The sequence below is a fragment of the Lactuca saligna genome, chromosome 9 (assembly GCF_052625555.1).
Source record: "Lactuca saligna cultivar CGN05327 chromosome 9, ASM5262555v1, whole genome shotgun sequence".
Lineage (NCBI taxonomy): Eukaryota > Viridiplantae > Streptophyta > Magnoliopsida > Asterales > Asteraceae > Lactuca > Lactuca saligna.
Window position 1 is genome coordinate 49,595,018 of NC_136425.1, and position 16,529 is coordinate 49,611,546.

At 38.1% G+C, this 16,529-nt stretch overlaps 1 long non-coding RNA gene across 1 annotated transcript; it reads right to left on the minus strand.

Annotated features, from left to right (window-relative positions):
- Window positions 1-5,316: 5,316 nt before the first annotated feature.
- LOC145014162 (uncharacterized) lies at window positions 5,317-6,359 on the minus strand. The gene is made up of 2 exons (XR_013665438.1): window positions 5,738-6,359; window positions 5,317-5,630 (listed from the first exon to the last, which is right to left on the minus strand). It is a non-coding gene; the product is annotated as an uncharacterized LOC145014162 (long non-coding RNA).
- Window positions 6,360-16,529: the final 10,170 nt, after the last annotated feature.

Here is a 16,529-nt window from a genome sequence, read left to right on the forward strand (position 1 = left end):
TATAGGGAGAATTTCATATATGCCCTTCTTAAACATCAAAATATCATATTTACCCAACTCAATTTCTAAATATCATATTTAACCTTGATAAAATTTCTAAATATCATATTTACCCTTCATAAAATTTCTAAATATCATATATGTCCTTTTTAAACATCAAAATATCATATATGCCCTTCTTAAATATTAATATATTGTATATCACTTTTTAAACATCAAAATATCAATGGTAATATTTAAAATATCCTCCATCTAGAACATAATAATAATCAACAAAATCAAAAATGAAAGAATCAAAATATACATTCCATAGAAAGGGTTGAAGATGAATCTTTTTATCTATCAAGAGGTCGACATTCCAATAATTTAGAAGTTCTCATTCCATTATAATAGACGTACGGATAATATGGTTAAATTTCTTAATCATTATAATAGTTCTAAGGTATAAAAATGATTATAAAATATTAAATGCATTATAAAAAATGATTTGGGCAAATATGATATTTTGAAGGTTTATGAAGGATAAATATGATATTAAGAAATTAAGTTGGACAAATATGATCTTTTGAAGTTTAAGAGAGGCATATATGACAAAACTACAAATTTGGTCCTTGTGGTATTCAAAAATCTTTGGATAGGGTCCAAAAAGTTTCAAACTTGCATGGAAGGTCCAAAATCAAAACATTTATGTGATTTTGGTCCAAAATTTTTTGAAAAGACTATTATACCCTTTTATTTTCTTTTTTGTATTTTTTATAATTATTCTAATATCATTTTAATTAAAAATAAAGAAAAAAGAAAAAAAAAGTATCCCCACCCAACTCACTGTTCTCTCTCTCTCTCTCTCTCTCTCTCTCTCTCTCTCTCTCTTCTCTCTCACACTCTCTCTCTCTCTCTCCGTTCGTCTTCTCAAATATCATGAACTTCATCTTCTTAAGATATCCCCAAATTGATGAACAAAATCCAAAATCAAGCCATATAAAGAAATTGAAAGCCAAACACACTAACACACATATTCACATTCCAACGCAAAGCACCAACATCGACTGGAAACAATCTCATCAATAGGATTGAGTCCAGAAAACATATATATTTGTATCGATTTCTTGTGCATCCCCACCCCAAGCTTTTTCTCCTGGAGAAGTAACTACAATCATCAATTCAAAGTCGTCTGAGGAACAAGATTGCAGGGTTCAAAGTTGTGGATGAAATCGCATATAAACTATACATACCAACGACAAGAACCAAAGAATAAATAAAAACCCATTCATCCCAAAATATTTCTTCCTCTCTCCTTCTTTCTCGTTCTAAAACCTTTCTTCTATTACCAATCAATGTGACAATCTGTTTTCAAAAAAACGTTGTAATATCATCAATTATAATGGCGGAATCGATGAGTGGTGGTGAAGGTCGGTGAATGGGCCTGTGGAACGGTTTTTGCTCCGATTTTATTGTGAGGATAAAAGATGAAAACAATTTTAGAGGACATTGATGGTGACTCTTATGAACTTCAATTGCTGACCTGAACCTTCATCTCCCTCTTCTATTGTAACCTGCAAATCGATGATCCACACATGTGTCATTCATGCTTCATCAATCTCAGTGACCAAATTGAGGGAGCATAAAACCCTAAACCGTTCAATCCGATCTAAGAACTAATGATTATAAGAAGGTGAAGAACGATAGTAAGAAGACCGATATTTGCTTACAAGATGCTGATGGTATAAGACTATGGTGAAATTCGGTGTTTCTCTTGGAGGAAGGGCAGTGACGGTAGAATGAAGAAGGTAAAGAACAATAGTGTCCAACAAATAAGGGTAAAAGGAGAGAGAGAGAGAGAGAAAGAGAGAGAGAGAGAGAGAGAGAGAGATTTTATTTTTTATTTTTTTAATTATTTAAATACCAAAATAAATAAAGAAAATAGAAAATGAAATGAAAAAGGGTAAAACCGACTTTTCAAGTTTTTTTGGACCAAAAACAATGAAAAACTTTGATTTTGGACTTTCGGTGCAAGCTGGAAACTTTTTGGACCCCATCCAAAGGTTTTTGCAAACCACAAGGACCAAATTTGCAGTTTTGTCGGCATATATGAAATTCTCCCTAATTTATATGTGAATTATATATGATTTACATGTGAATCTAATGTAATTCATATGTGATTTACATATGAATCACATGTAATTCATATGTGATTTACATATGAATCACATGTAATTCATATGTGATTTACATGTGAATCGAATGTAATTCATATGTGAATTACATGTGAATCACATGTAATTCATATGTGAATTACATGTGAATCACATGTAATTACAACGTTGAACTTTCATATGTGATTTACATGTGAATCACATGTAATTCATATGTGATTTACATGTAATTACAACGTTGAACTTTCATATGTGATTTACATGTGAATCACATGTAATTCATATGTGATTTACATGTAATTACAACGTTGAACTTTCTATAAATTAAGCTAAGTAAAAAAGAAACAACCATAGTTGTTTAGATTTATACTTGTCATGCTGCAAATGAGCCCACGCCAAGTTCCCTAATAACCTAATTCAATTCCAAAACATCAAAAAATTAAAACTAAATTTTGAAGATGACTCATGATTCTACATTTCTAGATTTCTACAACTTTGCTTGGATTGTTGTCTACTAACTATCAACAAAGATTACAAGATCAGCATGTAAAGTTATAAACCCTTAAGCAGTTCAGAATATTAGTTCAGAATCGTTTCACTTTGGCATTTTATCGAACAAATTGAGATCCTTAGAAATGTAGTTAGTTTTCTCACCAAATTAAGAACAAATTGACCACCATTCATTTGGATTCTCTACCAAAATAACATTAAAAGAAAAACCTATAAACCTTTCTAAAAATGATAACTAGAGAAAGGAATTCGCAAGAAATGATAGAAACCAACAATCGGTGAAAAGAGAAAGTAATAAATTGATCACCTGGACATGTTTGGCTCTGACATATGGAGAATCACCGGCAGGAACTTTGTGGATGACATAGAAGAGACTGTTGCTATTACTGGATTGCAATGGTGTCCATTTCTTGTCCGACGCCGGCAACGGTGGTTTCCGGATCGGGAATGGCGGAGAAGAATACATGTTTGAAGAATAGCATCGCGTTTTCTCCGGCTGAGGTAAGCAGAACCCTAGGCGATCTAAACTTCATGAATGTGGATTGATACAAATTTAAACTTCTGAATGGCTAGCGGTGGCTCCAGTAAGATGATTAATTCTATATCTCAATGGAATTGTAGAGGATCGGAGTCGATGCCTTCAAAATCGGTCGGAGATGAGAGATCGATAAGGAACAATAACTCCAGATTTGGACGATGTAGCGCTTATTATAAGGGAAACGAACAAGCTTGATGAGCGAATCATTGGCGATGGAGGTTGAGATAATCGAAACAGTAGATGATCCGGTGTTGGAGAAGAAGTTGATGAGGGAAATCATCGGAGAAGAAGGTGATTATGAGGATGAGGGCAGAGAGAGAGAGAGAGAGAGAGAGAGAGAGAGAGATGCAGTTTTAGTTTATCAGTATATTCAAGATATAATTTAATTAAAACTGTGTTTCTTATAATACCCCTAATCAAATTAATTAATATATCTTTCCTTTTTTTTTCTATTTATTTAATCAAATTAATTAATATATCTTTCCTTTTTTTTCTATTTATTTACAAAAATACCACCTTACATCTTGACTTTTTTTTTTCATCTAACATTCCACGTTTAGTTCTCTGAAACTATGAGTTCTCAAATGATTCTCTCTCTCTCTCTCGCTCTCTCTCTCTCTCTCTCTCTCTCTCTCTCTCTCTATATATATATATATATATATATATATATATATATATATATATATATATTGCAAAAAAGAACTTATCTCGGCATGAATTTCTTATCGTTACTATTTACAATGCCTAATGTCATTCATATACAAAGTAATAATCCATTTCGTATCTCTATTTCTACACCGGACCTAACTGTGAACCACCATCGATTACTTTATCAGGAGATAAGAGAGTCACCAACAATAAAATAATACCCAATTTTAGATAACATGCAAATCACGTCCCCATCTTAATTCGCACATCTGAATAACCTTTGAGTATTAAGGACGATTTTGCTTTTTGATGATAAACACAATACGTGAAACATAATGACCTTTCTCAGATCTAAGATAATACTATTGCATAAAATTATTAGAGCATGGATCAACAATAAATTAACTATCTATGTGAACAATAGAGGCAATCAAGGTCTGGTTGCGCTTGTAAGTAAACCAATCAGCCGACTAAATGTTTATATAAAGTATGATTCTATAAAAGGGTTCCAACACGTTTGATATGTCTTAACTCTGCCATTTACCTAAATAGTAATTTTCTCGCTAAATTTCCCAAAACCTATTCTTTTTTCTTTAAGCCTGTGTTTGGCTTGCTGATGTAAATTTCAATAAGATCTTGAATACTATCGTAGAAACTTCATGATTTATTCAAGAAAAGTTTGGGAATATGAAATATGAATCTTCAAATCAAACATTGAAATATTTGGATAGCATGTTTACTTTCACACTTCTGACACCATGAAGATTGATTGCATATCTTAACTGATTCTACAAGTCAACAAACTTAAAAAGAGTCAAAGGTCAGAGAAATTATCTTGACCTCCCATGGGTAACTGTTTCAAACACCAACACCATCAATTCATATCACCATGCAACCCTTCACTATAAAAACAAACCAATAATAATAACAACCCAACAAATGGTTGCTGTCAAAATTGAATCTTGAAAGCATTCTAGAGCCAAAAGTTTAAGATTTATTATTGAAAACCAAGTTTCTTCATCATGTTTTTTTTTTAATTAACTTTGGATCTAAAATCCTACATGTTACACCACATATTTTAGATGATAAAGCTAAAAGAGTGCATATTGTGTCCTCTGTGAATCTCCTTCAGAGTTCAATAAAGAATCCATCACTTACACAATTACAAATCGGAGAAAAATGATCGAATCAAGTAATAGAAGACAGATACAGATTACTATCAAGTGTAAATAAATTATATTTTTTGTTTTGTTTTTATTTGACCATGAGAGTAACAGATTAGTTTGTATGTATCAAATACACTTAAGGTGTAAAAGCAATGAATTCAATTTGTTTGATCATGGATGCAATGCACTTGCCTGTGTTGCATTTGTTTGCTGTTGACTATCAAGTGTAAATAAATTATATTTTTTGTTTTTAGAAGAAGTTGTCCTTCTACCTTGTTTTCCATCAACAGCATCAAAGGTGTAGTATAAAGATTGAGAAATTGGGAATTAAATCAATGAAGATTTATACCAAAAGTTATAAGAACTGATTCTGATGTTAATATATCTAAATGGAACCTGGTACAAGAAGAGAAGTAGTCCATGGGCAAAATGGACCCATCTTGGTGGAGCAGAATCCAAATGTGGTGAAAAGCTAAGTGAGCACAAAATGAAGATTACCCTGAATGATATATTTCAAAAAAAAATAAAAAATCTGGTTCGGGCATTTTATCGAGCAGTTGATGGGTGGGTATAACTGAAGTGTTTTCTTGGGTAGCATGGAGGCCACTCAGGTACCTGGAACAGACGACATCATCTCATCTGAATTCAGTAAATATAAACGGGTACTGATGAAGCGTTCGATGACATAATAAAAGAAAATTACTGAATTTCAAAGTTCATACTTTGTTAATGTCTTGTCCAAAATGAATGGAACCCAATTGATTTTTAGCAAGGGGGGAGAGAGAAGCAGGTGGCAAGGCAAGTAGAATGATAGTTTTATCTGCATAATCGCTGTCCACTCCTCCCTTTTGAGCACCATATAGCAACACATAGCAGCTGAAAAGCTAACAGTGGTTCCAGAATGCATCTGTTTCGGTGGAATTTGGAACGGGTATAGAATTCTGGTGGAGATTAAGGAACATGAATAAAATAGATTCGATGGCGTTCGGGGAGAAAGCAGAGGCGAGCACGGTAGGGACTGACGTTTCCCTGAAATCCCGTTCACTCCAAATCAAGAGGAATTCGAGTATGAGAGGGGTTTAGAGGAGCAATGGTATGCAGGGGGTCTGGTATGTGAGGTGGAAGCTTAGTCGATTTAGAAGATGGTGGAAGAGATTTATTGTACCGACATAAGTAAGCGATGGCGGAGATGGGAGAGAACGGTAGAAAGTCGGCAAGAAATGGAACAGAAGAATCTCCAAAGATGAAGTAGAAGAGGTGGCTAGCAGCGGTGGAAGGACCTGATTGGAAGACAATGTCGGCAGTAGTGAAAGGCAGTGGAAGATCTTATGGAGGAGATGTGCGGAAATGATTATATGTCTTTGTGAAAAAGATGTTTAAGGTAGGTAAGTATAAAATCCAAAAAAGGGCGTGGCAAATGTGTGAAATCTGGAAACCTGTGGCCTAAATCCAATTTAGTATACATTTCTTATAACCAACTTTATATATATATATATATATATATATATATATATATATATATATATATATATATATATATATATATATATATATATATAGAGAGAGAGAGAGAGAGAGAGAGAGAGAAAAAGCAGATCAAATGAAAACACCTAAAATGTTGAGAACGCGAGAACACATCTAAACCATTTAAAAAACTAAATTTAAAGTTATTATCGAATGGGCCATTTATGTAAATTCTTAAAATTACAGGAATTAAAGTGTAACTTTAAAATTTTCATAAGGGTAAAATGGTAATTGATTGTTTACTTATGTTTAGCAATTCCTATAATCTCTCTCTCTGTCTCTCTCTCTCTCTCTTATCTCTCCCTCTATATCCCTGCTTCTGCATTTTTCACAACCCTAGGGCATCCTCTTATTCCAGCCGTCGCTGGACTGTGAGGTGTGAGTCATCGGTCTTGGTGGGTGCTTTGCTCCAGTCGATAGAAGATGAGCGGATGGGTCTTCGGTTTCTTGCCTGATCGAAGGGACGAAGATAAACAGAAGCAATCGGCTAACAGGTAACCTTCTTGTTTCATTTTTTTTTTTTTGTCGACTTTTATCGATAATAAACTGGGATGTTTTCTTTTGATTGAAAATTGATAAATGTTTGGGTTGAGGCTGATTTGTTTAAATGGTCCAAACAAGTGGTTGGATCCGATTCTTGGTTGATTAATGGGTGGAAAGAAGCACCATTTGTGCTCTTGCTGTCGAGGGAAGAAGAAAGAGGAAGGAAATTGGGTTGTCGGCTACTATTACAACATTCAATGGGGTGTTTGGTTGGTTTGTTTGGACAAGGAAGGAAGAAGCCAAGGGAAGAGTTAAACGAATTCAGTTTATATTTCGATGTACTTTTATTTGTTCTTGAAGATCAAAGAAAATTTGGCCATATCAATTTTTAGATGTGAAGGACGTAATTTTGATTGTACTAAATTGATTGTGAATTGAAATGGTGCTTGTGTAAAATTGGGTGAAGAAATAGTCTAAGCATAAGAAAGAGTGCAAGGTTGTGTTAGCCAATTGGTGTGTATATTTAGTGATTTGGTTTATTGGATGATATATAATTGGATTTCTTTGTATTAATCTTTGCTTGAGTGTTCAGGAGGTAGAATGGTTGCAATGGGAGGACCAACTGGAAAAATTTCTGAAAACAGAGGCAAAGAAAGAAAAAAATCCTAATTTTCGAATTTTTTGGTAATAATTTCTTAAAGGGTGCGTGAATGGTTGTATTTATTTAGGAATAACATTGTAGTTATGTGTGAATGGTTGTATTTAGTTATGAATATCACATGTATTCATTTATGATAGAATGTGTATTAATTTATAAATAGCAGTGTATTCATTTGTGAATTGCAATGTATTCGTATGCGAATGATTGTTTTTATTTATGAATACTAGTGTATTCATGCGAATGAGTGTAATTATTTATGATTAGAGGTATTCATTTTATGAAAAAAATGATAATGTTTACACTATTTTTTATTTTCATTTTATGAAAAATGCATTCAATTATTTGTAACTTGATGTGTTTTCATTTTTGATTGGAAGTGTATTGATTTGGGATTGGATTTCTATTTTTTTTTTTTTTTGAAAAACAAAAATGTGAAATAGTAGAAAATAATATTCTTTTAAGATTTTCTTTTCAGATTTAAAATAAAAGGAAATATTAATTTTTTTAGGTAATTTTTTTGAAACGGTCATAAATATTTTTTTGGGAAAAATCATAAAAAAACATTTATATATATATATATATATATATATATATATATATATATATATATATATATATATATATATATATATATATATATATTCATTAACTAAAAGGAAATATTAATTTTGTTAGGTAATTAAAATCATTATCCCTAGATTTTAGGAAATCATTAATTAATATTTATATAAAGTTACTAATATACCTTTATAAAATGATTGGTCCAGAACTGTTCTCACGTTCTCAACCTTTTAGGTGTTCTCATTTGATCCTCTATGCCTTATTAAAATGAATGAGGACATTTTAGGGATAAAATAATTTAGTCCCTTCGATGAGATTCAATATGTTGGTTAATCAGTTCATCTTCTCTATCTCTCTCTCTCTCTCTCTATATATATATATATATATATATATATATATATATATATATATATATCTCTATCTATCTATCTCTCTCTTTCTCTCTCTCTCTCTCTCTCTCTCTCATCCTGCCTTCGACCATCCATATTCGATAATCTTTAGATCGTTGACGACATCTGGTTTGACCAAATACATGTTTCCGATGAGTTGGATGCCTAAAATCGACGGAGATTGACTGACAATCAGATATGTTGAAGTAGAATCGACGATTAATGGTGTGCACTTTCAATTCGGAAAAAGTTGCATCCGAGGGAATCACTTATCAATGAAGATACATCGTTGAAAATCAATGTAAGTTTTGATTTTTGATCTATTTTATTGAATCAAACAACACACACATACACACAATCTTCCCTCCGGCCCTTAAGCTTCATCCAATCGATCGTTCACCCTCTCTTGCTTATCAACGCATTCTGTAATTGCTGTGTTGTTTAATGTTTCTCCTTTTATGTTTGAAATACCTTCGCCTGTAAGAAGAATTCATCTCTATAGATTTGATTTTGTGTCTCGTAAGCTTACACTATTATTTGTAAATCTACAATTAGATTGTTTCAAATGTATACAAAGAATCGAAGTGTAACGACCCAATTTTACAAAGAAAAATTTTCATTTTTAAGTTAATCAAAACCAATCTCATAAACCATAGTTTCCCAAACATATGTTTTCAAAATAACATTCATTACATCATTGTTTTCCTTTAAAACGTCAGAGGGTCCCAATTACATTAAAAAAAAAAAAAAGAGAGATAGAGTGCACGCCACGTCATCACGCCTTGCCCTTGCCCTTGGGCTCAGAAGTACCTGAAACAAATCAACAACCTTTAAGTGAAATGCTTAGTGAGTTTCCCAGAGCATACCACACATATTCACATACACATATCCTGTTAGCTAATAAAGTTATAACATGCCACAGAAACCATGCAATGTAATCCATCAAGAATGTCATGGGCTACCACACATGGTCCTTACCTAGGACTTCCATGGGCTACTCCACATGGTCTTACATCCAATGCCATGGGCTACCCCACATGGTCTTTACCTAGGAATTCCATGGGATACCCCACATGGTCTTATATCCAATGCCACGGGCTCCCCCCGGTGTCTTCCATACCAACATAATATCACATAACATATCAATTCATAAATGAATAACACACACATAACATGATCACCTAATGGGCTGGCCTTGCTGCCGTAGACCCATAGGTATGGTGAGAAGAATCACCTCCAACTGCTGAATACAATAGCTACTCTCTTAACAGTCCGAAACCACTAGTGCTAAACAATAACAATATTAACCTAAGATTAGAGTTTGATCATGGCCAAACTGAAAGCTCAACCCCAAAGTCCTTTCCTAATGGCCTAAGAGTCTTCCTTAGCTAATGGGCCCCAAGGTCCACATTCAAAATTTATTAATGGACCACATGGCCCATCAAGGTCCAATTATAATACTTTCGGCCCAAGACTGATCAGTTGACCCATTAACTCGAATTATGGTCAGAACTAAAGATAGATTAAGGCCCAAAAGGCTTATGGGCCCAAAACAAGTCCAAGTCCATCAGGGGTGCATACGCCATGCATACCACCATCGTACGCGCAACGTACCAGGCTTCTGCACATTACGCGCGACGTTCTCTATGCTACGCCCATCATATGAACAGATTAAGCACTCTTTCCATTAAGTTCTTATACTCAATAGATCAACATCCCAAAATTAGATCTGAGCACATCTTAACGACCTAGGTCATAAAGTTGGCAACTTTATGACCTTGCATGCTATGAAGGACCTCAAACTTCATTTCTCACTCTAAGACCTTAAGTAAGAGCTCTCAAATCATGCATAGAGTCTTAGCACCCACCAAGCTCATAACATTATGCACTTAGCATGCATACAAAGCTCAGATCTAGACATCTCAGTCTCTGGAGTTGCTTCACATCCAAGAGGGACGTAAATGAGGCTCTACGGGTGAATAAAGTCGGGTCCAAAGGCTTAAAGGTGTTTAAATAACGGGCAAGACCACACATTAGGGTTTTGGTCCTCTGTTGCGTACGCCCTGTGTATCTTCTACGTACGCCTCACGTGCGCACAGTTTCTTCGCGATCCTTCTATCTTAGTACGCTAAGCCTACCCTTAGGTACGCCCAACGTACCCAAAGGAAACCATTAGATAATTAGTTCCATTTTGAGGGTTTAAAATTAATACCTGACTAGGAGTGTTACAACTCTCCCCTACTTGAACTAGACTTCGTCCTCGAAGTTCATAGCTGAAAACAGATCGGGATAATGCTCCCGCATCTCCTCCTCCATCTCCCACGTCCATTCGAAGCCCTTACAGTGTTGTCATTGTACCTTTACCAACTTCACTTCTTTGTTGCGAAGACCCTTCTTCTTCCTATCTAGGATGGCGACCGACTTTTCGACATAATTCAAGCTCCCATCCACTTGAATGTCGTCCAAGGAAACAACTGCGGTCTTGTCCGCAACACACTTCCGAAGCTGAGACACATGGAAGGTGTTGTGAATCCGACTAAGCTCCTCTGGTAGCTCTAAACGATATGCCACTTATCCTACTCGGGCTATAATCCTGAATGGTCCTATGAACCGAGGCCCCATCTTGCTCCTCTTACGAAACCTGATAATCCCTTTCCAAGGAGACACCTTAAGTAGTATAAAATCCCCCACCTGAAACTCAAAATCCGAGCGTCATCAGTCAACATATCTTTTCTAACGGCTCTGTGCAACTCACAACTCGTCGTGCACCTGCTGAATCAAGTCGGTGGTCTTGAGCACCACCTCCGTGCTCCCCATGACTCGATGCCCAACCTCATCCCAACACACCGTGGTCCTGCACCTCCATCCATATAACATCTCGAATGGATCTCGGTCGATACTGACATGATAACTGTTATTGTACAAAAACTCAGCCAGTGGGAGGTGCATATCCCAACTCCCCCCAAAATCCAGCACACATGCTCGTAGCATGTCTTCCAGTGTCTGGATCGTTCTCTCACTCTGACCGTCAATCAGATGGTGATATGCCGTGCTGAAATGCAGCTGAGTACCCAGTTCCTTGCGGAACTTTTTCCAAAACCTGGATGTAAACCTAACATCCCTATCCGAAACTACCGACACTGGCACCCTGTGCCTAGCCACCACTTCTCGAATATAGATGTCTGCCAACTTTTCTGCGGATATACTCTCGGATATCGGAATGAAGTGGGCACTCTTCTTCAATTTGTTCATGATGACCCATATGGCATCCACTCCCCTCGTCGTCCTCGATAGCTTCGTAATTAAGTCCATAGTCATATCTTCCCACTTCCACATGATAATGGGTAACGGATGAACCTTGTCGTGAGGCTGCTAATGCTCGGCCTTGACCTTCCTGCAGGTCAGGCACCGCTCCACAAAACCAGGCGATTTCCCGCTTCATGCAGGGCCACCAATAACTCAGTCTCAAGTCCCTATACATTTTTTTGCACCTGGATGTATAGAAAACTTCAACTTATAAGCCTCCTCTAGTAGTCTCTGCCTCACTCCCCCTGCCAATGGTAGCCACATTCGGCCACACTGAGTCAAAAGGTCGTGGCTATCCTTGACAAACAAAGGATACTGACCCTGAATTTTCTCTGTTTTCCAGTTCTCCTTCTTCAACCCCTCAACCTGAGACCCTCTGATCATATCCAACAAAGGCGAAATCATTGTGGACCCCATCACCTTGAGACTCAAAGCATCAGCCACTACGATGGCCTTCCCTGGATGGTATAGGATCTCGCAATCATAATCCTTCAGTACATCCAACCATCTCCTCTGCCGCATATTAAGGTTCTGCTGATCCATCAAATACTTTAGACTATTGTGATTGGTATAGATAAGAAACCGCACCCCATATAAATAATCCCTCCAAATCTTGAGAGCGAACACCACCGCCCCCAACTCCAGATCGTGTGTGGGGTAATTTGCCTCATGAGGCTTCAACTACCTCGAGGCATAAGCAATCACATGCCCCCGCTGCATCAATACTGCACCCAATCCTGAAATCGATGCATCACAATATACCACTAAATCGTCAAACCCCTTAGGCGGTACTAGGACTGGAGCCTAGCATAACCTCTACCTCAAAGTCTCAAAAGCTCTCTGTTGATCCTCATCCCACCAGAAAGTCACATTCTTCTTGGTCAAACGGGTCAATGGCGTAGCAATCTTGGAGAAGTCCTGGATAAATCTCCAATGGTAACCCGCTAAACCCAAGAAGCTACGAATCTATGAGGCGTTCCTCGGTACCTCCCATCACATCATAGCCTCCACCTTCGTTGGGTCAACCAAATACCTTCTTGATTGATGACATGCCCCAAAAACTGCACTTCCCGTAGCCAGAAATCACATTTGGAGAACTTTGCATAAAGCTTCTCCGCCTTCAAAGTCTCCAGCACCTATCTCAAGTGCTACTCTCTGGTTTTGGAGTAAACCAGGATATCATCAATAAAAACGATCACTGACCGATCCAACATCGGTTTGCATACCCGGTTCATGAGATCCATGAATGTTTTCGGGGCATTGGTGAGCCCAAATGGCATCACCACAAACTCATAATGCCCATAATGAGTCCTGAAAGTTGTCTTCGGTGTATCCTCATCCCTAATCCTCATCTGATGATACCCAAACCGAAGATCAATATTAGAGAACCAAGATGCACCCTGAAGCTGATCAAATAAATCGTCGATCCTTAGCAAAGGATAGTGGTTCTTCACTGTCATCTTGTCCAGCTCCATATAATCAATGCACATCCTGTGTGATTTGTCTTTCTTTTTCATGAAAAGAATCGGTGCACCCCACGGGGAACTACTCGGACGTATGAATCCCCGGTCAAGCAGCTCCTGAAGCTGCGTAGATAACTCCTGCATCTCGAGTGGTGCTAACTGATATGGTTCTTTCGCGATCGGGGCGACACCCGGTACCAAGTCAATACGAAACTCCACTTGCCTCTTCGGAGGCACACTTGGAAATTGTTCAGGAAATACGTCCCGAAATTCCTGCACAAACGACACACTACCCAAATCCGATACGGCCTCCGCTCTCGTATCTGAAACATAAGCCAGAAATCCTGAGCAACCTTGCTGTAGAAACCTCATTGCCCTCGCAGCCGAACAAAGTGCTGGTCCCTACGAGGCCCTCTCACCATGAATAACCATCTCTCCCCCACTTGGGGTACGAACTCGGACCAACTGTCACTCATAATCGATCATGGCCCCATTGGCCCCCAGCCAGTCCATCCTAATGATCACCTTCAGTCCTCGCAACGCTATAGGGACTAAATCCATGCGAAACATCTCGCCATGAATATTCAGGACACAGTCCTGAAATACCCTTGCAACACTCACAATGCAATCGTCTGCAATCTCCACCTCAAGCGGGTATTCAGAGTCCCCGGCACATGTCAGAACTTCTTGCTAAGCCCAAGAGACACGAACGATCAGGTAGCACCCAATTCAAACAAAACATGAGCCAACATATCATTGACCAAAAAGGTCCCTATGCAAAACCTAATACATAAATATAAGCAATTTTTCAAACACAAGATAGAGAAGAATAAACATATACCAGCCACGACGTCTGGTGCTGCCCGAGCCTCCTCGGTAGTCAACTGAAAAACACAGCTTTTCACCGCTGGAGCTTCCGCGTTGACAGGGCGGCCGTCAGTAATCCTCATTGTGGTGGGCACGGACGCTGCCACTGATCCTCCTCCTCCTCCCTGCAACCTCGGACAATTGATCTTTTTATGGCCTGTCTGGTTGCAGTGGAAACATATTAAGCCCTTCTTGGGGAAATCCTTACTCATGTGGCCCTGCTGGCCACAAGAGTAAAATCTGCATATCCCGGCTTTCCGACAACCCCCACTATGAAACCTCCCGCACTTGGCACATCGGACCTGGCCCTTTTGGCCCCTACCCAAAGAATTAGAGGTCTTAGGATTCTTAGCCTGAGCCCCTGTTGCCTGTACATGCTCAATCTTCCGCTTCATGCGGGACTCCAACTCCATCTCCCTCTCACGGACCTTCTCAACCATCTCGGTAAGGGTTTTTCACCCTGTAAAGCTCACAAACTCCCAAATATCGTCCCTTAACATAACATGATATTGGGTTCACCTCATCACCTCATCCATATCATACTGAGGAATTAACAAAGCTCGCTCTCGAAAATTGGCAGTGATCTCTGCCACAGTCTCAGTGATCCGCTGTAACCCATGAAACTCCCTCACCAACCGTTGCACCTCAATAGGTGGTGCAAACTCTGCATCGAAACGTCGAACAAACTCAACCCACGACATCTCAGCAACACCGTCTGCTCCCACTTGGCTAGTAACCTCGCCTCACTAATCTTGGGCCCTGTCCCTCAGCATACAGGAAGCAAATCCAACCTCTGCCTCCTCCGGGCAAGAACTCATGTGTTAGGCATTCTCAATGTACGCTACCCAGTGTCTGCTCACAATGGGGTCCCTGACCTTGGAGAACTCTAGAGCTCCACATGCCTTGAACTCCCGAAACGAGGGAGCTCGGGCTCCACCCTGACCCGCAGCAACATCAACCCTGAATTCCCTAAGTCTCTCCTTCATGATTTGCATCATACCCTCCTTGATCGTCCCAAAGATGATTGGGGTAGAATCAAGGATGCCCCTTGTAACCTCAACCGTAATCAACTCACGCAGCCTCTCATCAATACCATCAGTAGTACCGCCTGTTCCCAACCCGTGTCATCACCATGCTGAACTAAAATATCATAAATTAAAATGATCAGGATTTCAATATATATAAGGGGATCTTCCCACATTGTTCATCCTCGAGGTCGTCAGATCTAGCAATGCTTCGGGTACAGGTCATGTGCTTCCAGTAGTACGGGCCCAATACTACCTTCCACACCTACCTGTACCTTTCCCCACTGCTCTACCTTATAACTTCGATTCATCCCACAATCCAACCATATTCCATAATTAACAAATACATCAGCCTCAGGATATCCTATGACTTTCTCCACTCATATCAACCAAACCAATCATGACAGGCTCTTTTATGCATGAAAATTATACACAGAATGGATCAAATAGACTTTCGAATAAGAGATTCTACCCTAAGACTATATCCAAATGAGGAAAGGAAAATAAGGCTAAATTAATCATTCTAAGGCTATAAGCTCCTAACCGTATACAATTTTAAAAAAACTTACACTTAGCAAGTTCCATATAATCAACAAAGCTAAATATCAGTATAACATGGTTATTCAAATTGGGAAACTACTTACTTGGCTTGGCTGATCACGTGCGTCACACTCTCATCTTTTGGGTTTCTTTTTAGATTCCTCTTAGGTTACTTTTGAAAAAAATTTATCACCTCCTTAGTTTGAGTCCTGACGCACCCGAGGATGTGCCCGAATCCCTCAAACCAAGGCTCTGATACCAACTTGTAACGACCCAATTTTACAAAGAAAAAATTTCATTTTTAAGTTAATCAAAACCAATTTCATAAACCACAGTTTCCTAAACATATGTTTTCAAAATAATATTCACTACATCATTGTTTTCCTTTAAAACGTTTAAGGGTCCTAATTACATTAAGAGAGAGAGAGAGAGAGAGAGAGAGTGCACGCCACATCATCACACCTTGCCATTGCCTTTGGGCTCAGAATTACCTGAAACAAATCAACAACCTTTAAGTGAAATGCTTAGTGAGTTTCCCAGAGCATACCACACATATTCCCATACACATATCTTGTTAGCTAATAAAGCTATAACATGCCACAAAAACCATGCAATGTAATCCAGCAAGAATGTCATGGGCTACCACACATGGTCCTAGGGGTGTAAACGAGCCTGAGCCTGACAAAGCTCGAGCT